General features: G+C 46.4%; 1 pseudogene; it reads left to right on the top strand.

Moving 5' to 3' along the window:
* The first annotated feature begins 421 nt into the window (after positions 1 to 421).
* LOC130541253 (uncharacterized) lies at positions 422 to 26,221 on the top strand (annotated as a pseudogene).

Here is a 26,221-nt window from a genome sequence, read left to right as displayed (position 1 = left end):
GCAGTCTGGCCAACGCGGTGAAACCCCATCTCTACTAAAAATACAAAAATTAGCCAGGGGTGGTGGCACACACCTGTAGTCCCAGCTACTCGGGAGGCTGAGGTGGGAGAATTGCTTCAACCCGGGAGGCGGAGGTTGCAGTGAGCCAAAATAACGGCATTGCACTCCAGCCTGGGCAACAGAGCGAGATTCTATCTCAAAAAAAAAAAAAAAAAAAGTGATTTACTCTATCAGTTTTATGTGGATTCCAGCCCCCATTGCCTATTTCTAACATGAATTCGTGTGAAATTGTGGCTTTAAAATGAAATTTGGAGACACTCAAAAGTATGCCTGGGCCAAGCCTGGTGTTGGCACAAGGTGGGGCTGAAGGCGCTCACCTCTGCGAGGTGCCAAAGCCTCAAGGACACCAGAAGCAGTGGCCATGTGTCCAGACCCCACCACCAAGGCCCTGGCCCGCGAGGTCCTAGGGGGCAGCCATGGCTTTGGAGAGCCTTCCAGGTGCATCTGGTGAGTTCTACCTTCAACTACCATCAGCAGAAAGCACAGAGTCAGGGAGAAGTGAACAGAGCATGGGAAGCAGGGAGTGAGGGAGGGGTGAGAGGAGACCTGGGGAAGGATGGGCTGAACCCCCCGGGCACTTTAGCTGTGTCAAGACAGCAGCCTTGGCATAGAAAATGGGATGGTTGATGATTCCTGAGACAGCAAGATGTGTTCATAATAGGAAGGGGATTCAGCTCTGCTAAGGTGGCAAGGTAGACAGTTTATGGGACATTCTCTCAGGTGGAGATGCCTGTACCCTGCGCTGAGGCCTCCTCCCTATGCCCTCTCTCTGCTTGCCCACATCCAGTCCCAGGGCTTCAAATGCTGTCTGTAAGCTGGTGACACATTTGCATAGGTCTGCTGAGTTCCAGCTTCCTATCTGCCCCTGGGGACCTGATATCTCCTCAGGGACATCTGAAAGGCAGCGCAACCTTGACACGGCCAAGTGAGAACTTCAGCTGCCCCGGCAAGTGCCCTGCAACTGTCTTCAGCAGCTCCGTCCCTACGCCCAGTAACTTAGGCCAGCATTCTCTGCCCTTCTTGAGCCCACTTCTCCTCACACCCTGTAAACGTCACCATTTCCAAACCCCTCACGCCCAGCCATTCCTACCATTGCCAGGGGTGGGATGCAGCAGACCACCCTGCCCCTCCCCTGGGACCCTGCAGTGGCTCCTCACTAGCCTCCCACACCTGCCCTTGCTCCCACAGCTTCTCTGCACAGCAGCCAGAAGAGTCTTACAAAGTCAAATAAGCCACTCTCTTGTTTCACAAGCCTCCAGTGGCTTTCACTCTTGATAAACCCCCAAATCCTTGCCTACACGGTTCTGAGGCTTGCAGGACCAGCTTACCATCATCTCTGTGCCCCCTCCTACGCTCTGATGCCCACTGGCTATGCAGAAGCCTGAGGAAGCCTCGCTGGCCTGGCCTGCCCTCCAACAAGCTGTGCACCAGCCTGTCCTGGCCTCTGCCTGAAATGCTGTCCTGGAGACCCCTCAGCCTGCCTCCTCCTTGCTCAAATCACACAATTATGAGGGGCCTTTCCACACTCAGAGTGAAGCAGCCCCCTTTGTCTCGGTCTATTTTCTCTTCTGCATGGCACTTAGCACCTGAAAGTGTCCGTTGTGTGTTTATCATCTGTTGAGCCCACTTCAGTGCAAGCCCTTAATGGCTGCCTGCAGTCTTGGCTGCTGCTCGCTTCTCCCTGCTCTCCCACTCACCACTAGGCCATGTTCCTCAGGGCAAGAGTTTACAATGCAGTGCATCCTGCCTGGCTCCTTCCCTGTCATCGGGGCTGATGCAGCCAGCTGGTCCAGAGCTCGGGAAGAGGATGTTTCGCAACACCACGCTCCATTTTGGTTTTGAACAAATTGCTATTGACTGCTGGATTTTTCTTTCCTCCTCACATGAAAGATTCCATGTCCAGGTAGGCTGTTAAAACAGGCCTCCTAGAAATCCCTTCCCCAGTGGGCTCGGGGCTGCCCTGGCCGGCTGTGTCAAGTGACAGGCCTGGAATGGAGAAAACCAGGGTCAGTGGTCAGATGGGTCCTGCCGGCCCTGCCTGACTCTGGTCACTCATTCTCAGGCTGACACCAGAGCCTTGCCCTCTCCAGGCCCTGTGTGTCCTGCACCCTCACTCTCAGGGCTATGTAGAACTTTCATGGGTCCTGGGCATTTTTGCCTTCCTGGGCCTTTTCCACTATAAAAAATTATTTATTTTATTTTATTTTTTTTGAGACTGAGTCTTGCTCTGTCACCCAGGCTGGAGTACAATGGCACGATCTCTGCTCACAGCAACCTCTGCCTCCTGGGTTCAAGCGATTCTCCTGCCTCCGCCTCCCAAGTAGCTGGGATTACAGGCGTGTGCCACAAGGCCCTGCTAATTTTTTGTATTTTTAGTAGAGACAGGGGTTTCACCATGTTGGCCAGGATGGTCTTGAACTCCTGGCCTCGTGATCTGCCCACCTCGGCCTCTCAAAGTGCTGGGATTACAGGTGTGAGCCACCAAGCCTGGCTTAAAAATTTTACAATGATATTGGCATAAAGGCAAATATAATCTAGGCCGATTCATGATTATATACTCATTATTATTATATCTACTCATTTTTCTTCTGATTTTAAAAGAAATGAAAATGAAAGTCATATTCACAGGCCCCTAAAGCAAGTCTCATGGGTCCTGTGCTGTGCGCCAGAGCGAGAGTGGGTGAGAGTGGGCTCTGCTTCGCTCCCCTGCATGGCCCTGTACTGGGGAGATGGTACCTGAGACAAGGAGAAAACTTCTGTTTGACTGAATATGAAAAAAATCCAACTTGAGGGTACACTGAGGGGAGGGCCAGCCCAGCCCTGCTTTAAACTTCAGCAGCCTTCCTCCACCTGGGTCTCTTGAAACCCTCCCTCCCCTTGCACTGGCCACCTGACATTTCACATTCAGACCGCTTTTCCTCCAGAGCAGGGTTCCTGGAAGCATGGTGCAGACCCACTTCGGGGAGGAGAGATGGTGAACTGCAAATTCTGAGTCCTACCCAGTTACGAATCTCCAGGACAGGTTCAGGGTTCTTCATCATTAATAAGCCCTCCTGGTAAGGCTTAGGGCCACTGAAGTTTGAGAAAAGCTCCCTGAAGTCTAAATACAAACATCACTTCATCCCCCACAAAGGACAGCCTTGATTAGGAGGTAGAAGCCAAGCAGGAGCAGATGGACTAGAGGGGCCAGCAAGGGCTGAGTGTCAGCTCCAGAACGTGCCTCTGAGCTGAGTGACAAGGAAACCCATGCAGCCTCTCAGCGCTCCAGCTTCTTCAGCTGGAAATTGGGAATAACAGCACCTACTTCACTAGGTTGGAAATCAATTGGGACCATGAATTTGTGTTTGGTAAGCTGTGAGAATGTTAGGGACTAGCTCTGCAGAAGTGGTCGTGGTCTTGGGGTTCTTGGCCTGCTGGGGTCCCTGATCCTTGTGCCCAGAGAGTCCATGAGATCAGGATAAAAGCACTCAACAGCTAGGAATGAAAGAAAACTTCCTCAGGCCATTAAAGGGCATCTGCAAAGAGCCCACAGCTAACATCATGATTGAAAGCTCTCAATGAATGATTGATCGAATGATCGAAAGCTTTCCTCCTAAGATCACTCTGTTTTTGCTACTCTTACACTCAACACAATACTTCCAACACCACATGTGTGGGTTTTCCCCATACAGCAATTCTCCAGGGGACACCAGCTGGATATCCTACAATTTAACTCAGTTCTGACACTATCTACCTGGAGTTGGAGTCAGATCCCACAGGTTAAGGGCTCAGGCCCATAGGACTGCCCCCACTTCAGACGCCAATCATAAGTAGTAGATTACCCACAACTACATGGAGGTTCTTTTTTATTTTTTCTTTTTGAGATAGGGTCTTGCTCTGTCACCCAGGTTAGAGTACAGTGGCATGATCTCAGCTAACTGCAACCTCTACCTCTGGGGCTCAAGTGATCCTCCTACCTCAGCCTCTTGAACAGCTGGACCAATAGGCGCGTTGCATTACACCTGGCTAATTTTTGTGTGTGTGTGTGTGTGTTTCTCTTTTTTAAAAGTTTTTATTTTATTTTATTTTTTTGAGACGGAGTCTCGCTCTGTCGCCAGGCTGGAGTGCAGTGGTGTGATATTGGCTCACTGCAACCTCTTCCTCCCAGGTTCTAGTGATTCTCCTGCCTTAGCCTCCTGAGTAGCTGGGACTACAGGCATGCACCACCACGCCTGGCTAATTTTTGTATTTTTAGTAGAGATGGGGTTTCACCAGGTTGGCCAGGATGGTCTTGATCTCTTGACCTCGTAATCTGCCTACCTTGGCCGCCTAAAGTGCTGGAATTACAGACGTGAGCCACTGTGCCTGACCTTTATTTTATTTTTATTTTTTATTTTTTTTGAGACAAGGTCTCTCTGCATTGCCGAGGCTGGAGTGCAGTGGTGCCATTGGCTCACTGCAACCTCTACCTCCCAGGTTCAAGTGAGTCTCCTGCCTCATCCTTTGAGTAGTTGGAGTTACAGGTGTGTGCCACCACCACCAGGCTAATTATCGTAGTTTTAGCAGAGACAGGTTTTCACCGTGTTGACCAGACTGGTCTCGAACTCCTGACCTCAGGTGATCCACCTGCCTTGGCCTCCCAAAGTGCTGGGATTACAGGTGTGAGCCACCGCGCCCGGGCTTGTGCTACTTTTAAACATTTAATTTTATTATAAATCCCATAGTAGGTTTTTTTGGGGGGTGGGGGCGGGGCATGGAGTTTCGCTCTTGTTGCCCAGGCTGGAGTGCAATAGTGCGATCGGCTCATTGCAATCTCTGCCTTCTGGGTTCAAGCGATTCTCCTGCTTCAGCCTCCCAGGTAGCTGGGATTATAGGCGTATGCTACCACACCCAGCTAATTTTGTATTTTTAGTAGAGACGGGGTTTCACCATGTTTGTCAAGCTGGTCTCGAACTCCTGACCTGAGGTGATCCACCCACCTCGGCCTCCCAAAGTGCTGGGATGACAAGCATGAGCCACCATGCCCAGCCTATAGTACTTTTTGTATTTTTTGTAGAGACTGGATTTCATCATGTTGCCCAGGCTGGTCTCAAACTCCTGGCCTCAAGCAATCTGCCTGCCTCAAGCTCCCAAAGTGCTCTCACCATGCCTGGCCTCCTTTTCAGGTTTGATTAATTTGCTAGAGTGGCTCACAGAACTCAGGGAGACACTTAGGCTCACTTAGGCTATTGTAAAGGACATTACAAAGGATACAAGAACAGCCAGATGAAGAGGTGCACCAGGCAAGCTGTGAGGAAAGGGCACGGAGCTTCCCTGCCCTCTCCTGGGAGCCACTCTCCCAGCACCTCCACATGTTCAGCAACTCAGAAGCTCTCTGAATTCTGTTCTTTTGGGTTTTTATGTAGGCTTCATTACCCAGGCATGATTGATTAGATCACTGGCCATTGGGGGTCAGCTCAACCTTCAGCTCTTCCTCCTTCCCTGGAGGATCAGTTTCAGAAATGAAAGTTCCAACCCTCTAATCATCTGGTTCACCTGGCAGCCAGCCCCCATCCTGAGGCTACCCAGGGGCCCCAGCCATTTGAGCTATGTGCCAGGAAACAGGGAGGAAGATGAAATATATATATTTATTATGAATCACAATATCATAATCACAAGATAAATATGTCCGTTCTTGCCACTTCTATTCAACATTGTCCTGGAGTTTCTAACTAGGGCAAGTAGTGTAAACCAAAATGTGTCTGAGACAGGTCTCAATTTAGAAGTTCATTTTGCCAAAGTTAAGGACGCGCCCAGGAGAAAGGTACACCTTTCCCCAAAGATGATTTTGAGGTCTTCAATATTTAAAGGGGAAAAGTGGGCTGGAGAAAGGAGAGGGTCGCATGACTGAATCCACATGTTACAAGAGAAAGGGAGTAGGTAGGGGAATAGTCAATTATGTATTTGTCTGGCACTCAGTAAATTAGCACTTTATTTTTTTAAATTTTATTTACTTATTATTTTATTTTTTTTTAAAAAAATTTATCTATTTTTTGAGATGGATCTTGCTCTGTTGCCCAGGCTAGAGTGCAGTGGTGCAATCTGAGCTCACTGCAACCTCTGCCTCCCGGGTTCAAGCAATTCTCCTGCCTTAGCCTCCTGAGTAGCTGGGATTATAGGTGCCTGCCATCGCACCTGGCTAATTTTTGTATATTTAGTAGAGACAGGGTTTCACCATCTTGGCCAGGCTGGTCTCAAACTCCTGACCTCGTGATCCACCCGCCTCGGCCTCCCAAAGTGCTGGGATTACAGGCGTGAGCCACCGCACCCAGCCTTATTTTATTTTTTGAGACAGGGTCTCACTCTAGTTGCCCAGGCTGAAGTGCAGTGGTGCAATTTCTGCTTACTGCAGCGTCCACCTCCCAGGCTCAGGTGATTCTCCTACCTCAGCTTCCTGAGTAGCTGGGACTACAGGCACGCACCACCATGCCTGGCTAATGTTTTGCACTTTTAGTAGAGACAAGAGTTTTGCTATGTTGCCTAGGCTGATGTCAAACTCCTGGACTCAAGCAATCTGCCCACCTCTGCCTTCCAAAGTGTTGGAATTACAGGCATGAGCCACCGCGCCCAGCCTAATCAGCACTTTACATAAGATAAGGTGAACATAGAGTAGCTACTTGTAGAGATATTTAACCTTTTATCTGCAGCTATCTGCTTAGGAGCAAAAGGAAAGGCAACTTCTCGCAGGACTCAGCTTTCAGCTTAATTTTTTTCTTTTGGCAGAGTGACTTGAGGTCCCAAATTTTATTTTCCTTTCACACTAGACAAGAAAAAGAAGTAAAAGGCATCCCAGTGAAAAAGTAAGAGATAAAATTTGTCTGTATTCACAGATGACATGATCTTATATACAGAAAATCCTAAGAAATTCACTAAAAAATTATTTGGACCAATAAATGAGTTCAGCAAGGCTGCAGGATAGAAGATCAATATATAAAAATCAAATGTATTTCAATATGCTTGCAAACAACAATCCAAAAATGAAAATTAAAAACAAACCAAAAAAAAAAAAAAAAACCCAGTTCCACGGGGTACGGTGGCTCACGCCTATAATCCCAGCACTTTGGGAGGCCGAGGTGGGTGGATCACTTGAGGTCAGGAGTTTGAGACCAGCCTGGCCAACATTGTGAAACCCCGTCTCAACTAAAAATACAAAAATTTGCTGGGCATGGCGGTGGACGCCTGTAATCCCAGCTACTCAGGAGGCTGAGGCAGGAGAATCGCTTGAACCCGGGAGGCAGAGGTGGCAGTGAGCTGAGATCTTACCATTGCATTCCAGCCTGGGCAACAAGAGCAAAACTCCATCTCAAAAAACAAAAACAACAAAACAACAACAACAACAACAACAAAACAGTTCCTAGGCCAGGCACAGTGGCTCACACCTGTAATCTCAGCATTTTGGGAGTCCAAGGCGGATAGATCAATTGAGGCCAGGAGTTCAAGACCAGCTTGGCCAACATGGTGAAACCCCATCTCTACTTAAAATACAAAAATTAGCTGGGTGTGGTAGCAGGTGCCTGTAGTCCCAGCTTCTCAGGAGGCTGAGGCAGGAGAATCACTTGAACCCGGGAGGCAGAGGTTGCAGTGAGCCGAGATCACACCATTGCACTCCAGCCTGGGCGACAGAGTAAAAGTCTGTCTCAAGAAAACAAAAACAAAAACACAAAACCATTTCCATTTATGATAACATTAAAAGGAATAGATTACCTAAACATAAATTTAACAAAATGAGCAAAACTTATACTTTGAGAACTGCAAAACTGACAGAAATTTAAAAAGATCAAAAGAAATGGAAAAACATCTCATGTTCATAGATCAGAAGACTTAACATTGTTAAGATAGCCATAGTTCCCACATTTCTCTACAGATTTAGTGCAATCTTTGTCAGAATCTCAGCTAGCTTCGTTGTAGAAACTGACATGCTGATCCTAAATTTCACATGGAATTTAAAGGGTCCCAGAAAACCCAATCTTAAAAGTGAAGACTCATGTTGGAGGACTCATAATTCTTGATTTCAAAATTCACCACAAAACAATAATCAAGACAGTGTGGCACTTGCACAAAAATAGACCTATAAACCCATGAAATAGAATCAAGAGTCTAGAAATAAACCCATGCATCTGTGATCAATTGATTTTCAAGAAGGGTGCCGAGACCATTCAGTAAGACAAGAATAGTCTTTTCAGCAATGAAGTTGGACACTTAGCTCACACCAGAAACAAAATCCATTCAAAAGTCATCAAAGACCTAAATGTTAGAAGTGAAACAAGAAAACCCTTAAAAGAAATTACCTTGGATCTGGGCACGGTGGCTCACGACTGAAATCTCAGCACTTTGGGAGGCTGAGGCAGGCAGATGGTTTTGAGCTGAGAAGTTTGAGACCAGCCTGGACAACATGGCGAAACCTTGTTTCTATGTAAAATCCAAAAACTAGCTGGGCATTTTTGGTGGCTTGTGCCTGCAGTCCCAGCTGCTCAGGAGGCTAAGGCTGGAAAATCTCTTGAGCCCCGGAAGCAGAGGTGGCAGTGAGCCGGGATCACGCCACTGCTCTCCAGCCTGGACGACAGTAAGATCCTGTTCGGAAAAAAAAAAAAAAATTACCCTGGATTTGGCAAAGAACTCTTAGATGTGACCTATCCTTAGGGATGACTTTACAACCTTGGATTTGGCAAAAGATTCTCAGATATGATGCCAAAAGCACTATCCTTCCTCCCTCCAAATAGACAAATTGAATTTCTTAAAAATTAAAAAAAAAATTGTACTTCTAAGGATACCGTCACAAAGTGAAAAGACAACCCACAAAATGGGAGAAAATATGTCAAATAATATATCTGATAAAAGACTTTCAGGCCGGGTGCAGTGGCTTATGCCTGTAATCCCAGCACTTTGGGAAGCTGAGGGGGGCAGATCATGAGGTCAGGAGATGGAGAGCATCCTGGCCAACATGATGAAACCCCATCTCCACTAAAATATAAAAAATTAGCCGGGCTTGGTGGTGCACACCTGTAGTCCCAGCTACTCAGGAGGCTGAGGCGGAAGAATCATTTGAACGTGGGAGGCAGAGATTGCAGTGAGCCAAGATCGCACTGCTGCACTCCAGCCTGGTGACAGAGCGAGACTGTGTCTCAAAAACAAAAACAAAAACAAAAAACTTTCTTCAAACCAACCATCAAAAGACAAATAATCTAACTAAAAATGAGTAAAGGATTTGAACTGACATTTTTCCAAGATATACAAATGGCCAGGAAAAACATACAAAGATTACTGACATCATTAGTCACTGGAAAAATGCAAATCAAAACCACAATGCTACTAGTAGTAGCAGATACTACTAGTGTATCTGCTAGGATGGCTGTAATTTTAAAAAGTGGAAAATAATAAGCATTGGCAGGAATGCAGAGCAACTGGAACCCTCCCATATTGCTGGTGGAAATGTAAAATGATGCAGCACTTTGGAAGAGAGTCTGGTGGTTCCTCAAATAATTAAACAGAGTTACCATCTGGCCCAGCACTTCTGTGAAGGTATGAACCCAAGAGACATAAAAGGCATATGACCACCTAAAAATCTGTATGCAAATGTTTATAGTAGCATTTTCCATAATAACCAACAAGTGGAAATAACCTAAATGTCCATCAACTGATGAATGGATAAAGAAAATGTGGTATATCCATACAATGGCGTATTACTCAGCCATAAAAAGGAATGAAGTACTAATACATGCTACAACATGGATGAACTTAGAAACATTATGTGAAGTGAAAGAAGCCAGTCACAAAAGACCATATATTATAGGATTACATTTATACAGAAGTCCAGAATAGGCAAATCTGTAGAGTAGATTCGTAGTTGCTCAGGGTTGGGAATGGGAGGTAGAGAGATGGATCAAGGTACAGGAAGATGACAGCTAACAAGTACCAGGTTTCTTTTTGAGGTGGTGAAACCATTCCAACATTGACTATGGTGACTGTTGCCACATCAACCCCATGACTTAAAAACAATTTAATTACGGCCAGGCGCAGTGGCTCACGCCTGTAATCTCAGCACTTTGGGAGGCCGAGGCAGGCAGATCATGAGGTCAGGAGATCAAGACCATCCTGGCCAACATGGTGAGGAGATTGAGACCATCCTGGCCAACATGGTGAAACCCCATCTCTACTAAAAGTACAAAAATTAGCTTGGCATGGTGGCACATGCCTGTAATCCCAGCTACTCGTGAGGCTGAGGCAGGAGAATTGCTTGAACCAGGGAGTCAGAGGTTGCAGTGAGCTGAGATTGTGCCACTGCACTCCAGCCTGGCAACAGAGTGAGACTCCATCTAAAAAAAAAAAAAAACCAGAAACAAAAACAAAAAGCAATTTAATTACATGCCTGAGTGGGTAAATTGTGTTGTATGTGAATTATATCTTTTTTTTTTTTTTTTTGAGATGGAGTTTTCCTATTGTTGCCCAGGCTGGAGTGCAATGGCATGATCTGGGCTCACCGCAACCTCCGCCTCCCAGGTTCAAGTGATTCTCCTGCCTCAGCCTCCTGAGTAGCTGGGATTACAGGCATGCACCACCACACCCGGCTAATTTTTTTTGTATTTTTAGTAGAGATGGGGTTTCTTCATGTTGATCAGGCTGGTCTCAAACTCCCAACCTCAGATGATCCTCCCACCTTGGCCTCCCAAAGTGCTGGGATTACAGGTGTGAGCCACCGCACCTGGCTGTGATATATCTTTTTTTTTTTTTTTTTTTTTTTTTGAGGTGGAATCTTGCTCTGTCGCCAGGCTGGAGTGCAATGGTGGGATCCCCGCTCACTGCAACCTCTGGCTCCCCGGTTCAAGCAATTCTCCTGCCTCAGCCTCCTGAGCAACTGGGACTACAGGTGTGCGCCACTACACCCAGCTTATTTTTGTATTTTTAGTAGAGATGGGGTTTCACTGTGTTGGCCAGGATGGTCTCGATCTCTTGATCTCGTGATCCGCTAGCCTCGGCCTCCCAAAGTACTGGGATGACAGGTGCTAGCCACCACGCCTGGCCCATGAATTATATCTTAATTAAGCCGTTAAAAAAATTGGAAGGACTGGGGAGAGTCCATAGATACCTTAGATCAACAAGGGATCTGCTTAGAAGGCCTTTTCATAAGCATCGACCAAGATGATTCCTCTGGGCATCATGAATTTCCAGGCTTGGCCACAGTGATGATTATTCTTTAAGCAAAAATTCATTTATTTCTCTTCCTTGACCAACATTTATGTAGATTGAAATTTGATGTCAAGCCTCAAGCTGGGAGTAACAGGAGGAAGTGAGCCTCTGGAAACTGCTGTTCTACCGAGGACTCGTGATCGGCTGCACCTGGCTGGATTCTGGACTATCACTGCCCTTACTGGCCAGCTAAAGTCAGCTGCTCTTTGTGGTTGACATAAATTTCATTTGACATTTCTACTGACTTCAGAAACTTTTGCCAATAGAACATGTGATGGGGAGCCCAGTATGAAATACTGAACCTCTTCCCGCACGCCTCCACGCCCTTGTGTAACATTCTGATCATTATATATATATACACACACACATATATATCAATCTTTATACACACACACATATATATATATACAGTCCCTTCAGTGACACAGCATCACCGTGACAGCCACTATAGCAGCACTTGCAACCTATCAGTGGTTCTTAATTCTGGCTACATCTTAGAATCACCTAAGGAGCTTTAAAAAAAATGGCAACGTGTGGGCTCCATCCCAGACAAATTGAAACCAAATCTCTTTCACAGGTAAGACCTGAGTATCAGAGTCTTTTAAAAGCCCTAGAGGTGATTCTTATGCACCATGCGGGGCTGAGAATCACTGTTACCAGGCAGGCAGTGAGGTAATGCAGTTCCCCTACTGAAGTGCAGGTCTGTAAGAACTTGGCGTGCCAAATGTAAATTCTCAAGGCAGGGATCCAGGCACTAAATAATGCCATCATTGTTTACAGTTCTGATGGGACCTAATCCATCATTTCATCCAATCTCCTTAGTTTTCACATGTGTAAATAACTCCAAAGATGTGAGTTGCCAAGGTTACCTGATTTGCTCTTCTCCCCAGAAGATCTGAGAGCCCCTTCAGGCTGGGACCTCACAGCAGGGCACTGCTTTCTGGCAAAAGCCCTCCCTCTCCTGATTGTCACTGGCCCAGCTCCAGGGGAAGGCGGCCCTTCTAGCACAATGCCAGATGTGGGCACCTTTCTAGCTAGGCCTCTCCTCACCCAGCTCAGCAGCCTTGCTCACCTGAGATGAATGCCTATCAAGTCACAGATGCCACCAAGAGGGCTGGCGCAGCATCACTAAGATCACACAGAATGTGCCGCTGTGATCAGGATGTGAGCTGCCCCAAAACAAGATGGGGCAACTGCATTTCTGGAACTGCCAGAAATATTAATACATATCATTACTACAAGTTCCTTCCTGAAGACTTCTGAGTAGACACTGGTTAGTATTTACAAGGACATTAAAAACCTCCTTCGGAACACGAACTTTTTTGTACACGCTGCGGCTTTCTTCCTTTGCACCCTCTCCCAAGGAAGCAAAGCCAGACATGTTTCCTCAGCAGCTAAATGCTGTTATACCAGAAATTCCACACTGCGCCACAGGCTGATGGAACACGGGACGTGTGATTTGTTTCCAAAGTGGCAGACTCATAAAAGCTAAGCCTGTGCAGAAACACGCTGGGCGTGCATAAAAAATAATGAGATCAGGGATGCCTCAGCAGGCAGGTATCAGAGCAGAGACAGAATCAGAATTGCTGTGCTGGAATTTGCTCAGAAGGTGCCTTTTACTAGTCCATTTAAGGCCCAGAGGAAAAAAAAACAGCACTGATCTCCAAGGCCGCACAGCTAGAGGCAGAAGCAGGATGAGGCCATCAGAAAGGGTGGTGGCTGTTTCGGTCTTCCAATTCAGTGTTTTCCTCACAAATGTCAATCCACCGCTTTTTAACTTTCCCATTTCTTTCGGTATTTTATTTTATATATGAATATGTTACCCTCAGCCCTAGGTGCTGGAGGCCCGCTAGTGTCTGCCAGTCGGAGGGAACACCATAGCCCCATGGGTGCAGCTGGCAAGGTGGCCCTACAACTAGGGGTCTCCTGAGCGAGCAGCCACCTTGCCCCAATTCCCACCAGCCTGCCCGTGGGCCACTCCCCTCTCTAGGTGGGCTCTGGGTGGTCTCCACGGAGCCCACTTGTCCTCAAGAATCCTGTGCAGCCAGCTGGCTCATTTAGGGATTTAGGCAACACATTTGCTTCAGTGGGAACACAAGGAAGTCCTGTTGCTCAAAGTCAAATAGTCTGCAGAGCTTTAGTGAGGCATGTGTGTGTGTATGTGGAGTGGGGTGGAGAGGAGGATGGCAGGCTAAGAGGCCATCCAGGTTAAAATCGATTTTAGAGTTGGCTGAGCTGAGAAGGTTGCAGCCATCCTGCCAGCACCAGGTCCTGGGGCCCTGCGGACTTGTTTGTCGGCATCCTGGAGCATAGCCCAGAGAACTTGTTGAAGAGCATCTTGATGCTGCTTGCAGGACACCTCCCCTTTCATAGAGGAGTTAATCTACACTAAGACCTGCTGGCCACAGGCCAGACACGGAAAGAGGCAGAGCCTGGCACTGCTCCGGCTCAGTGTGAACATGCTCATAGCTGGAAGGGAGGGTTCCTAGCCCACAGCTCTCTAGTGTTTGTCAAACCCTCTCCCATCTCTGTACTGTTCCCAAGGATAGCACATTCCCCATTGGTCCTTCTCTTTTGTTTCAATTTTTATTTCAAGATCCAAGTTACATGTGCAGGATGTGCAGGTTTGTTACATAGATAAAGGTGTGCCATGGTGGTTTGCTGCACAGATCAACCCATCACCTACGTGTTAAGCCCAGCATCCATTAGCCATTCTTCTGATGCTCTCCCTTCCCTCACCCTCCCCACGACAGGCCTCAATGTGTGTTGTTCCCCGCCGTGTGTCCTTCTGTTTTCATTGTTCAGCTCCCACTTATAAGTGAGAACATGTGTTTGGTTTTCTGTTCCTGCATTAGTTTGCTGAAGATAATGGCTTCCAACTCCATCTATGTCCCTGCAAAGGACATGATCTTGTTCCTTTTTATGGCTGCATAGTACTCCATGGTGTATATGTACCACATTTTCTATCATTGATGGGTATTTGGGTTGATTCCATGTCTTTGCTATTGTGAATAGTGCTGTAGTGAACACACAGTCATGTATCTTTATAATAGAATGATTTATATTCCATTGCGTCTATACCCAGTAATGGGATTGCTGGTTCATATGGTATTTCTGCTTCTAGATCTTTGAGGAATCACCACACTGTCTTCTCCAATGTTTGAATTAATTTACACTCCCACTAACAGTTTAAAAGTGTTCTTTCTCCACAACCTCACCAGCATCTGTTGTTGTTATTGCCATTCTTTTTTTTATTTTTCTACGTTTTTGAGACAGAATCTCACTCTGTCACCCAGGCTGGAGTGCAGTGGTATGATCTTGGCTCACTGCAATCTCTGCCTCCTGGGTTCAAGCTGTTCTACTGCCTCAGCCTCCTGAGTGGCTGGGACTACAGGTGTGTGCCACACGCCCGGCTAATTTTTGTATTTTTAGTAGAGACGTTTCACCCTATGTTGGCCAGGCTGGTCTCAAACTCCTGACCTCAAGTGATCCACCAGCTTTGGCCCCCCAAGGTGCTGGGATTACAGGTATGAGCTACCACACCTGGCCAATAATTGCCATTCTGACTGGAATAAGATGGTATCTCATTGTGGTTTCAATTTACATTTCTATAATGATCAGTGATGTTGAGCTTTTTTTCATATATTTGTTGGCTGCATGAATGTCTTCTTTTGAGAAGTATCTGTTTATATCCTTTGCCTACTTTTTAATGGGGTTTTTTTTCCTGTAAATTTGTTTAAGTTCCCTGTAGACTCTGGACATTAGACCTTTGTCAGATGGATAGACTGCAAAGCTTTTCTCCCATTCTGTATAGGTTGTCTGTTCACTTTGCTGATAGTTCCTTTTGCTGTGTAGAAGCTCTTTAGTTTAATTAGATCCCATTTGTCAATTTTTGCTTTTGTTGCAATTGCTTTTGGTGTTTTCATCATGAAATCTTTGCCCATGCCTATGCCCTGAATGGTATTGCCTAGATTTTCTTCTAGCATTTTTATAGTTTTGGGTTTTACATTTAAGTCTTTAATCCATCTTGTGTTAATTTTTGTGTAAGGTGTAACAAAGGGGCCCAGTTTCAATTTTCTGCATATGGCTAGCTGGTTTTCCCAGCACCATTTATTAACTAGGGAATCCTTCCCCCATTGCTTGTTTTTGTCAGGTTTGTCAAAGATCAGATGGTTGTAGGTGTGCAGTCTTATTTCTGAGTTCTCTATTTTGTTCCATTGGTCTATGTGTCTGTTTTTGTACCAGCACCATGCTGTTTTGGTTACTATAGCCTTGTAGTATAGTTTGAAGTCAGGTAGCGTGATGCCTCCAGCTTTGTTCTTTTTGCTTAGGATTGTCTTGGCTTTTCAGGCTCCTTTTTGGTTCCATATGAATCTTAAAATATATTTTTCTAATTCCGTGAAGAATGTCAATGGCAGTTTAATGGGAATAGCATTGCATCTATAAATTACTTTGGGCAGTATGGCCATTTTCACGATACTGATTTCTCCTACCTATGAGCATGGAATGTTTTTCCATTTGTTTGTGTTCTCTCTGATTTCCTTGAGCAGTGGTTCTTGAAGAGGTCCTTCACCTCCATCAATCCTTCTCTTATTGGACACAGTTATTCTCAACATGGAAGGGGGACAGGTGGTGGGCACACTCCTCAGAACACTGTTGGAGTTGGCTGGGTCTTAGGTGAGTTTTAAAAGCCAAACCCCAAGGGTGCGCCTTGTACCCCACCACTGAGCTTACCCTGGGTCCTGCAGTGAGCTGGCAAGGCACCTGCAGTGAGATAAAACCTTGAAACTCAAATTGCCGGTTTTCTCGTCAGCTTTTGCACCCCTCCTCCCAGAAGCTTCAGGAAGCCAGCCTGCCTCCAGGGAAGTCAGGACTTTGTGGCAGGACTACAAAGATAACAGAAGGGGGAATGTATGGTCTTTACTTCTGAGACTCCAAAAGTAGGGAGGGCACAGAGGTATGCCAGGCCAGGGGCAGTCGGGTCTGGGCACCCCACCCCCAAAGGGGTTCTTGGACTAGGGTAAGCGAAAGCAGTGTTAGGCCTCCCCTTGGGGGAGGTGAGGCAAACCTGAGGCAAACAAGGTGGGAGAACAGGGTGATCAGAGGCTGCTGGCACCTTGATGGCAGTGCTTACTCACTCATGGGCTCCCTCTGGAACTACTTGCTGAGGGGCCACCGTGTGCCAGGCTGCTGTAGATACTGGGGATTCTGCAGTGACAGAACAGACCAAAGCCCCTGCTCCCCTCAGAACACATCCCAGGGGGGAGGACGACAGTGAACACAGGGGGGAGGATGACAGTGAACACAGGGGGGAGGATGACAGTGAACACAGGGGGGAGGACGACAGTGAACACAGGGGGGAGGATGACAGTGAACACAGAGGGGAGGATGACAGTGAACACAGGGGGGAGGATGACAGTGAACACAGGGGGGAGGATGACAGTGAACACAGGGGGGAGGATGACAGTGAACACAGAGGGGAGGATGACAGTGAACACAGGGGTGACTTCGCCCCCCTCCCTCTTGGTTGTTCCTCACTTGCAGGAGGAGGTCCTTCCACCTGAGCCCAGATACCTCTTGGGGCCCAAGTGTGCTCCTGGATGCCTGAGAGCTCCACATCCACTCCACAGGGTGAGGGTCTTGATGCCAGAAAGTGGAGGGGGTGGAAGAGAAGGAGCTAGTGCCTGGTCACGATGGCCTGGACAGGGGAGAAACCCATGGCGCTTGGGTATCAATAACCACCTTATCCAAATTGCACTTCAGCGTGGTGCCATGGACTTTCATTAGTGGGGAGATGAACTCCCTCCCTGTAGGCTGGCATTTCTTGCTGCTGTCATGCCATCCTGGGGCTCTGTGGGAAGTAGTGGTATTTTTAACTGGGACCATGTTCAGGACCTCTGTCACCTCATTTTGTCAGTCTTCTTGCTGAGGACTCTCGGGAGAAAAGTCACTGTTTACGGTGCCAGAAATGGTACTTTTTCTGAATGCTGCTTTGAGTTTCATATTTTTATACTGCAAGTTACAAAACTGAGGTTGTATCTTTTTTCTTTTCTGAGACGGAGTCTTGCTCTGTCGCCCAGGCTGGAGTGCAGTGGTGTGATCTTGGCTCACTGCAACCTCTGCCTCCCGGGTTCAAGCGACTCTCTTGTCTCAGCCTCCTGAGTAGCTAGGATGCCAGGCATGTGCCACCACACCTGGCTAATTTTTGTATTTTTAGTAGAGATAGAGTTTCACCACATTGGTCAGGCTGGTCTCAAACTCCTGACCGCAGGTGATCCACCCGCCTTGGCCTCCCAAAGTGCTGGGATTACAGGTGTGAGCCACTGCTCCCAGCTGAGGCTGGTTTTTGTTTTTGCTTTTGGTGTGTGTGTGTTTGTGTTTTCCACCTGCAGAACGGAGGTGGCCGGGTGCAGTGGCTCATGCCTGTAATCCCAGCACTTTGGGAGGCTGACACAGGCGGATCACTTGAGGTCAGAAATTCGAGACCAGCCCGGCCAACATAGCAAAACCCTGTCTCTACTAAAAATACAAGAGTAGCGGGGCATGGTGGCTTGCACGCCGGTAGTCCCAGCTACTGGGGAAGCTGAGGCAAGAGAATCGCTTGAACTCTGGAGGCGGAGGTTGCAGTGAGCCAGGATCGCGCCACTGCCCTCCAGCCTGGTGACAGAGCCAGATCCTATCTCAATAAAAACCCCCCAGAAAACAAAAAACAAACGAACAAACAAACAAAAACAAAACAAAACAAAACTGGAGGTGATGATGCCCCCTCCAGGATCCCTTTGTGAAGGGTGAAGATTATACAGGCAGGGTCCATGTCGCAGAGGAGACCGTTTCCAAGGAGGCTGTGTGATCATTAACCACTTTCGTTACTAGGCTACTAACAAGCTGCGTGATCCTGGTCAGCTTCCTAACCTCACCAATCCTGCTAACCAAGGAGTCTTCGAGTTTTTTTAGTTTTTGCGTTTTACATTTTCCCAAAGGCCTGTGGCTAGGAGGGGCTGAAACAGGGCTAAATGTGCAAGTGCTCTGGAGAATGGGGAGCCACACCCTCCGGCCCACTGCAGGATATCCACCCACTGAGAGGGAATGTGGTCGGGAATAGGCTTGGAGAACCTCTGGGGCCTCCCAGGAGATCCCAGTGGACAGAGGCAGGGAGGTGCCCTCACACTGGCTGCATGCCACTACATGACATGCCCTGTTAATCAATTACCTCAGGAGATGGTGCTTGGCTCCTGCCAACCTCAGAGGTGCATGCTGGGACTGAATGAGAACTGGCTAGATGGAAGCCCTAACTTCAGGGGGCTACAGTTGGAGGCGCGTGGGGGTCAGGCACCATGTACTGCCCTGGTGCTTCCTAAACCACAAGCACTGTGCATCACCTTCACGGTTTCTGCTCTGATACCTAAACTGGTAGTTTCTAATACCTCCCTCGAAATCAACTCACATCTTTCACTATGAAAAGAAAACAAGCAATGTTCTAATACGTTAAGAAAACACTTAAATATTAAAACAACAACAAACTGTTTACCTATGGGGTAGTCTACCCCATATCTTACTTGATAAACACCAGAGATACAAATAAGCTGTGGGAAACGATGAACTTTTTGAAGGGATGCTCACCACAGTTCCATGAGATAGGTTTTATCTTTCCTATTTTTCAGATGGGAAAATGAAGGTCAAGATTTGAAGTCTTACTTAAGGTCACCTAGCTAGTAGTGGGTGGAGCTGGGACTCCAAGCCGAGTCTGTATCCTGGAAGTCTGTGTCCTTTTCACTACATGTACCTGCTCAATGGATCCTTTATTCCTGAAAACCTATTTTACATAGCACACCTGCACATGGGGTGAGATGACTGATTTGCCCTCTCGCAAACTCCCAACACAACCGGAGGCTCAGGTCCAGCGAGTCAGTGATGGCCACCCCTCTACAGAGAGCACATCCGATGATGCCCTGGGGCACAGAGGGCATCCAGTGCTCAGAGTGGCCTCATGCTAACTGAAGGCTTAGTTTTTAACATCCCTGGACTCTTCGAGGCAGAATAATTAATCCAGATGCCTGCTTACCCAGGGCTTCCCTTTGGCCATGGCACTAAGAATGACCTCTTAAAAATACCTACAGTATGTTTTTATGAGAAATATTAACTTCTAAAGATGTCTACAATGTCTACAACAGTATGTCCCAGCCCACATGCTCCCTAGAACCTTGCCACTTCCTTATCAAGAGGCAAAGTCTATGCTCCTTCCCCTTGAAAGAGGGCAAAACTTTGTGCTCTGTAGACCAAGAGGTTACTGAGGAATTGACACTGACTTCCAAGGCCAAGCCATGAACCTACCATGCGAGTATGTCTTACTCTTTAGTGATGCTTGCTCTTGGAACCCAGCCACCATGCTGTGAGGAAGCCCAATAGCCTGTAGAGAGGCTCGCATGGAGAAAAAATAAGGCCCTTGTCACACAACCTCTGCCTTGCCTCAGAAGCCAGCAGCAACTTGTTAGCTATGTATGTAAGCCATCTCTAAAGTGGCTTCTTCAGCCCCAGTCAACTTCCCCCAGATGACACAGCAAGTGGCAGAGATGAGCTGTCCTCACTAAGCCTTGCCCAAACTGAAGATTCATTAGCAAAATAGATGATCGTTGTCATTCTAAGTTAGTATGTTGTGGGGTAACTTGTTAATCAGCAATAGGTAACTGACACGGATACTACTAAATACAGTAAATAATACAAAAATAATACTATTTTTTATTTTTAAAAAATTTATTATTTTTTTATTTTTTGAGATGGAGTCTCGCTCTGTTGCCCAGGCTAGAGTACAGTGGCACGATCTCGGCTCACAGCAACCTCCGCCTCCTGGGTTCAAGCGATTCTCCTGCCTTAGCCTCCCGAGTAGCAGGGATTACAGGTGCCCGCCACCACACCTGGCTAATTTTTGTATTTTTAGTAAAGAGGGGTTTCACCATCTTGGTCAGGCTGGTCTCGAACTCCTGACCTCATGATCCACCTGCCTTGGCCTCCCAAAGTGCTGGATTACAGGCATGAGCCACTGTGCCTGGCAATACTATATTTTAAAGAATATATATACAGTGGTGTGCTAGTAAAGGTTTGGTTCTCTAGATCGAAAAGGAAAAAAGCCCCGATTACTGATTTCTGTGGTGTAGATGCTCCCATCATAGCTGATTTCAAGCTTTCAGTGGTTTAACAGTCAGCTTGCTAAATTCCTGAGAATTTAACATTCGGTACCATCTGGCTCAAGCACACCACTGTATGTGTAGTAAAAGGATTAAAAAATGCAGGGCAGACAAAATCCCTAAATGGCTGGAGAGCATTCAGCTGTTACTAGCCTTTTTGGACACAGCATAGATTTAACAGCTCTGCCATGTGAAGATAGCTGCTGACTTTGCAAGAGGGAGGAGCACACTGCCCTGGGACTCCCAGTCCAGCAGAGCCAGTGCTGGAAGGCCACAACTTTCCAACTTATTTTTTCATCTCTGACCAGCAGACGTTCCTTCACGTAGGAGAAATGAACTCTATTTTGTAGATGGGTTGAAAACATCAATATAAAAGATATTTACTTCTGGTTCCAAATGGCACACACCCAAACATGTTTTCATGACAAAACAATTTCTCTAATTCTATTTGTATTTTTCTCATTTAAAAAATACAAAGCTGGCTGGGAGCAGTGGTTCATGCCTGTAACCCCAGCACTTTGGGAGGCTGAGGCGGGCGGATAACTTGAGGTCAGGAATTCGAGCCCAGCCTGGCCAACATGGCGAAACCCCATCTCTACTAAAAATACAAAAATTAGCTGGGTGTGGTCACTAATCCCAGCTGTAATCCCAGCTACACGGGAGGTTGAGGCAGAAAAATCGCTTGAACCTGGGAAGTGGAGGTTGCAGTGAGCCGAAATCATGCCACTACACTCCATCCTGGGCGACAGAGCGAGACTCTGTCTCAATTAAAAACAAAAACAAAAACAAAACACTATTGGAGATGTGGTAAAGGTAACCGAAGACCAGAAAGGAAAACTCCCAGGTGTCCTGGCTGAAGGAAGGAGGGAAGTGCAGTGCGGTGGTATATTAGTCTGTTTTCACACTGCTATAAAGAACTTCCCTGAGACTGGGTAATTTATAAAGGAAAGAGGTTTAATTGACTCATAGTTCCACATGGCTGGGGATGCCTCAGGAAACTGACAATCATGGTGGAAGGGGAAGCAGGCACCTTCTTTACAAGGCGGCAGGAGAGAGCATTTGAAGGAGGAACTGTCAAACACGTATAAAACCATCAGATCTTGTCAGAACTCACTCAGTATCAGGAGAACGGCATGGGGGAACCGCCCCCATGATCCAATCACCTTTCTCCCTCAACACGTGGGGATTACAGGTCCCTCCCTCAACACATGGGGATTACAATTTGAGAAGAGATTTGGGTGGGGACACAGAGCCAAACCACATCAGGTAGATTGTGAGGTTGACACCTAAGCCCTGGCCAGGAACATGTTATATCATTTTGAGGAAAGGTTCAGAGAAAGAGACACCTTATTGTCCATCACATGGGCTTTGAAAAGCTGTTTCTTTGGATGGTTTGAATAAACCTCTTGCTGATCTGCTTGTGCTTTCTAAGAGGTGTTCCTCTAAAGATGTAAGAATAAAAAGTGAGTTTACTCCAAAGAGCATCCAGTTGACTTGGTCCCCTTTGAGCCTACTTCAGAAAGAAGAATGACAAGCTTCAGCCCTTCCTCCAGTGTCTCCATGACCACAGAGGAAGGGATGTGTAAGACGGAAAACTGGATGACTTATAAAAGTTAACAGAAGTGAAGCAGAGACAGAGAGAAGTAAAATGCATTCAAGAGGTATTCAGTTTGGGGACTGCCTTAGTTCAGCCTGCTATAACGAAGTACCATAGATTGGGTGACTCATAAACAACATATATTTCTCACATTTCTAGAGGCTAGAAGTCTGACATCAAGATGCCAGCATGGTCTAGTTCTGGTGACAGTCCTCTTCTGGGTTGCAGACAGCTGACTTCGTGTGTCCTCACATAGTGGAAAAGTTGAGGGATCTCTCTGGAGTCTCTCTCTCTGTTTTTTTTTTTTTTTTTTTTTTTTTGGAGACAGAGTTTCACTCTTGTTGCCCAGGCTGGAGCGCAGTGGCGCAATCTCAGCTCACCACAACATCTGCCTCCCAGGTTCAAGCGATTCTCCTGCCTCAGCCTCCCAAGTAGCTGGGTTTACAGGCATGCACCACCATGCCCGGCTAATTTTGTATTTTTAATAGAGACAGGGTTTCTCCATGTTGGTCAGGCTGCTCTTGAACTCCCAATGTCAGGTGATCTGTCCGCCTTGGGCTCCCAAATTGCTGGGATTACAGGTGTGAGCCACCGCGCCCGGCCAAGGGGCCTCTTTTATAAGGGCAGTAATCCTTACCACGTTATTACCTCCGTAAATGCCCCACCTTCTAACATCTTCACCTGGGGTTTAGGATTTCAACATATGAGTTTTTGGGGACACATTCACTTTATTTGCAGCAACCAAAGGAGAAATTAAAAATAAGTGTAAAATTTTAAATTTTGTGTATCGGGAGTTGGTCCAATAGTAGGAGAATTAGTTGGAGTAAATATTGGAAGATGACCCAATATTTGAAACATCTTCCAATGGATTCCATGTATCCAATTCAAATAGCTCAATTTTTAATTTTTTAATTTTTTTTTTCTTTTGAGATGGAGTCTCACTCTGTTGCCCAGGCTGGAGTGCAGTGGTGTGATCTCAGCTGGCTGCTACCTCCGCCTCCCAGGTTCAAGCAATTCTCCTGCCTCAGCCTCCAGAGTAGCTGGGACTACAGGTGTGCACCACCATGCCTGGCTAATTTTTGTATTTTTAGTAGAGACAGGGTTTCACCATATTGGCCAGGCTGATCTCGAACTCCTGACCTTGTGATCCGCACTCCTTGGCCTCCCAAAGTGCTGGGATTATAGTCGTGAGCCACTGCGCGCGGCCACCAGGCTGGTCTTGAACTCCTGACCTCAGGTGATCCCCCCAGCCTCGGCCTCCCAAAGTGCTGGGATTACAGGCAGGAGCCACTGCATCTGGCCTGTTTCATTTCTTAAGCTGGAGGGTTTGATACTTTAGTATTTTTCTTCTTTCTCTTTTTCTTTTTTTTTTTTTTGGCGAGGAGGGCAGGGTCTCACTCTGTCACCCAGGCTGGAGTGCAGTGGCACCATCATGACTCACCACTGCCTCCACCTCCCAGGGCTCAGGTGATCCTCCCACCTTGGCTTCCCAAGTAGCTGGGACTACAGGCTCACACCACCATGCCCAGTTAACTTTATTTATATATTTATTTTTTGTAGAGACAGGGTTTTGCCATGTTGCCCAGGCTGGTCTCAAACTCCTGGGCTCAAGAGATTCACCCGCCTCAGCTTCCCAAATTGTTGGGATTATAGGCGTGAACTAGCATGCCTGGCCATAACTGTATATACTATTCTTTATTCCCTTTTAAATGCTGTGAGTAAAGTATTAATTAATTGCAAGACTAGATCCTGGACAGACCTAGGCCACCTTCTCACAACACTGTTTGCTTGAAAATGTATCAAGTTCATTGTGGAAAAATGTATGTTGGGAACTGGTCACCTGCTTTGTTTACTGTGAAGCCCTTGGTCTGTGGGACTGTTCCTGCCCTGGGAATGCACACAAGCCTGGAGCCTCCATCACAAGGAGAATATAAAAGACTCATGGGAAACCAAGGCAGGGACTTCCCTTTTTCAATATGAACCACATACACCTTCATCTTTTTTTTTTTTTTTTTTTTTTGAGACAGAGTCTTCTCTGTCCCCCAGGCTGGAGTGCAATGGTGTAGTCTCGGCTTACTGCAACCTCTGCCTCCCGGGTTCAAGTGACTCCTGCTTCAGCCTCTCAAGTAGCTGGGACTATAGGCACATGCCACTGCACCTGGCTAATTTTTATTAGAGAACCGGGTTTCGTCATGTTGGCCAGGCTGGTCTTGAACTCCTGACCCCGTGATCCGCCCGCCTTGGTTTATGTAGGTTTATGCAGGCAATCTTGGAAACAATGGCAACAAGACTGAATTGGAAGGGACTTTTGGCTACTGTGGACCACTCTGAAGTGTGTGGGTTGCCAGAAACCCTCCCGTCTTTGCTTTTGTTGAATTTGAAGATCCCCGAGATGCAGCAGGTGTGGTCTGAGAACTAGATGGAAGAACACTATGTGGCCGCTGTGTAGGAGAGGAACTGTCGAACGGTGAAAAAAGAAGTAGAAATCATGGCCCACCACCCTCTTGGGGTCATCGTCCTTGAGATGATTATTGTAGGAGGGGTCTTCCACCTCGTCACAGATCTCCAAGAAGGAGAAAATTGTCTTGTAGCCAGAGCAGGTCCCTTTCTGGAGTTAGGAGAAGAGAGAGATCGCTGTCTCAGGAGAGAAATCACAAGCCACCTGATCCTTCTCTAGGTCTCGTAGCCCATCTAGGTCAAATGAAAAAAAAAAAAAAGCTGACTCCATCTGCTACTATAAGGATTATTCACAGTCGAATGGAATTTTACCATGGAATGCAAAGATGTTTCAACAGAAGAAAATCAATCAATGTAGTACATCACATTATTTGAACAAAAGAAAAAAATCACATTATCATCTCAATTGACATGGAAAAAGCATTTGAGGAAATAACACCCTTTCATAATAAATACTCTCAGCAAATTAGGAACAGAGGGAAAATTTCTCAACATGATAGAGTGTGTTTCTGGAAAACTTACAGCTAACATTATATTCAATGGTAAAAGACTGAATGAGTTCCCCTTAAGACAAGGGACAAGAAAAAGATTCCCACTGCTATTTGACACTGAATTGAAAGTTCTAGCCAGACAAGAAAAGTCGTGGTGGCTCGCGCCTGTAATCCCAGCACTTTGTGAGGCCAAGGTGGTTGGATCCTTTGAACTCAGGAGTTTGAGACCAGCCTGAGCAACATAGTGACACCTTGTCTCTACAAAAAATACACAAAAAAACAAAAAATAAAAAACAAAACTGAGCATGGTGGCACGAACCTGTAGTCCCAGTTACCCAGGAGGCTGAGGTGGGAGGATTGCTTAAACCCGAGAGACCGAGGTTGCAGTGAGCCAAGATTGCACCACTGCACTCCAGCCTAGACAACAGAGCCAGATCCTGATAAAAAAAAAAAAAATGTCGGCTGGGCGCAGTGTCTCATGCCTGTAATCCCAGCATTTTGGGAGGCCGACGTGGGCCGCGGGCGGATCACCTGAGGTCAGGAGTTCAAGACCAGCCTGGCCAATATGGCGAAACCCCGTCTCTACAAAAAATGCAAAAATTAGTCTGGCATGATGTTGGGTGCCTGTAATCCCAGCTACTTGGGAGGCTGAGGCGGGAGAATTGCTTGAATCTGGGAGGTGGAGGTTCCAGTAAGCTGAGATCATGCCATTGCACTCCAGCCAGGGTGACAGAGAAAGACTCCATCTCAAAAAAAAAAAAAAAAAAATCCAAATATAAAGGAATAGGTGAAACTATTTCTATTTATAGATGATATAATCCTTGTATACAAACCCCCAGAGAATCCACAAGAAAGCTCAGAGCTAATAAATGAATTCAGCAAAGTTGCAGTGTACAAAATCAACACACAAAAACAAATTTTCTATACACCAGAAGGAAATTAAGAAATTCCATTTACAATAGCATCTAAAAAATTAAATACTTAGAAATAAATCTAACTGAAGAGGTGAAAGATTAATACACTGAAAACTATAAAAGATAAAAACTACAAAAAAATTAAAAAGATCAAAGTAATTGAAAATACATTCTGTGTTCGTGGATAGGAAGACTTACCTCTGTTAAGATGTCAATACTACTGAAAGTGATCAGCAAATTCAATAAAATCTCTTCTAAAATTCCACAGTCTTTTTTTTCCCCCACAAATGGGGAAGCAGATCCTCAAATTTACATAAA

The sequence above is a fragment of the Pan paniscus genome, chromosome 12 (assembly GCF_029289425.2).
Source record: "Pan paniscus chromosome 12, NHGRI_mPanPan1-v2.0_pri, whole genome shotgun sequence".
Lineage (NCBI taxonomy): Eukaryota > Metazoa > Chordata > Mammalia > Primates > Hominidae > Pan > Pan paniscus.
This window is presented reverse-complemented; position numbering and strand designations above follow the sequence as displayed.